This window comes from Hippocampus comes, unplaced genomic scaffold (assembly GCF_001891065.2).
Source record: "Hippocampus comes isolate QL1 unplaced genomic scaffold, H_comes_QL1_v1.1 scaffold2, whole genome shotgun sequence".
Classification (NCBI taxonomy): Eukaryota; Metazoa; Chordata; class Actinopteri; order Syngnathiformes; family Syngnathidae; genus Hippocampus; species Hippocampus comes.
In genome coordinates this window covers 2,102,781-2,105,095 of record NW_017805139.1, presented here as the reverse complement: position 1 = coordinate 2,105,095, position 2,315 = coordinate 2,102,781, and positions in this window count along the sequence as shown.

Here is a 2,315-nt window from a genome sequence, read left to right as displayed (position 1 = left end):
GGCAGCAGACACTGCACGTGTGACCGCAAGTGGAACTGCTCCGGCGCTGCGCCGGAGCTGTCACGCTCAGCGGCTTTGCACGTGTGACCGCTCCACAAAATTTGCTCCGGTGTAAAATATATCGCAACAAAATATTTCGGTGCAGCGTCGGACCAAATGTGTGCCGTGTGAACAGGGCTTAAGTCAGTGACTGTTGTGCGGCACCAAATTGAGGTAGCTACTAAATCTTCCCGATGAACGGGATTCGCTGTGCCTGATCTTTTTTTTTTTTTTTTCCACTGTGACCTTCTCTGATCCCGCAGACTGTGATTCTGGTTTTATTTCACTGCTCACATGTAAAAAGCTTCAATTTGCATTCTGAACACACCTGTTAATTAAATCCTTTATACACCCTTTGGAGTTTAATGGCCTGGCAAAGTACAGTGCGATTGGTTGGCAGCCAGTTCAAAGACAGCTGGGATAGGCTCTCGCACACACGCGACCCTCGTGAGGGTAAAGCGCTTCAGAAAATGGATGGATGGATGGATGGATGGAAAGTGCAGTGACACTGATGTTTTTGTTGTTGTTGTTGTTTTCATTTTCATGACAAACTGTAATTCATTTGAAATATATGTGTGCAAGCCTCTTCCAACAATTAACCTGTGATAATTACATATGTACGTACGTACTTACACCGCAAACAGCCCACAGGATCACAGGCATTTCAGTGTCAAAGGAGCAACCCTGCAGGATTTCTTTCTTCTCTTTACCGTGTTCCTGAGCCCACTGTGCAGTTATACAGTACTGTTGTTGGGTGTGTCCGCCAGTTCCAAAAGACCCAATAATGAAAGTAGGGCAGACCACCATAGCAAAAGTCTCTGCAAAATGAAACAGGAAACCTCCATTTTCGGAGTCATAATTGATCCTGCAATCCTGTTTTCCCCCCCATCTCCTAGTACAAACCATGGTCCGTGAGCTGCATTAGCGTCACTTTCTCTGCCAGGTACTCAGACTGCTTTTGCAATGTTGCATCATTTTTTAAAAATAAAAAATAAAAAAACGTTCATTCAACAGAAGTGTTTCTTTAAGTTTAAAATAGATTTCAAAGTTGGGAAGGGTACTTTAATCTACGCTTCCCTCGATGTGTCCATCTTTGGAGAGCGACCAAATGTGTCCTGCAGTTATTTGAAAAATCACACAAAACTCTTGCTTACTTTTATTTTTGTTTGTTTTAATGTCCTTTATGTTGTTGAAATTTCCATTCTTTACCTTCTGTGATTTCATGACTTGTAATTTTTGGCACTGTGATTTTAATGTGTGTGTGTGTGTGTGTGTGTGTGTGTGTGTGTGTGTGTGTGTGTGTGTGTGTGTGTGTGTGTGTGTGTGTGTGTGTGTGTGGCGGAACCTCCTGCCACCCCAGCGCCACCCAGGGCAAAACTGTCTGGACCTGTCATTGTGCTTTGGAAATCTGAACATTCCAGCTTCTCTTACACTGTATTTTTCTACATCTCGTGTAGTTCAAGAAAATGAAATGGAAACTGGGATGATGTGGTAACTAGAAAATGCATTTTCAGCTGATGCGATTCTTGCTCATTAATGGAAGGAAGCGAAGACACATCTGCTAAATTCCTTCACCAAGATTAATAAAAATACGCGCGCGCTCTTTTTTATGTCAACTAGACACTGCAGCAAGCAATGTCCAGGGATCCTTTCCCTGCTTGGCACGTTTGCAGCAGATACAGGTTAATTTGCTTTTCCTGAGAGGATAAATGGGTTGGTGATGAAGCAGCAGTTGCATTAAAATCAGGTGGCGCTCGGAGAAAAGGTGGGGGATGGCGAGTATACCGTATTATCAACTCAAAAGGTCCCCAAAGCCAAATTTTCACTGCACAGGGATTTTATATTCACGGTAATAAAGTATCGTTGTCAAATAACTTCACGGTTCCTGATGAAAGTGACCAAAAATATCTGCAAATAGAGCACAATGCCAGTGTTTGCGGTGGTTTCACACTTCATTATCTTCCAGTGTCAGAGCAGACGCATGTTGGACTTGGTTGGCCTCATTGTGGAGCCGTGCTGCCCACTCTTGAATCTATTTCTACGTGTTGGCCAGAACACAAACAGCAGAGCATTTTGCTGCAAAGGCTCTAAGATGATCAGATGCAAGAGAGCGCAGCAGTCTGCCAAATGCCTGTTAAAAAAAAGAAAAAAAAAAAGCGAAGCACAGGTTAGGTTCAGTGCACGTTGATGTGTGTCGGTAACAGACCGTCAAATTTAAATGGAGGGAATTGGGGCGAGCTGAATCTCCATTTAAAATTATTACATGTATTTAAACG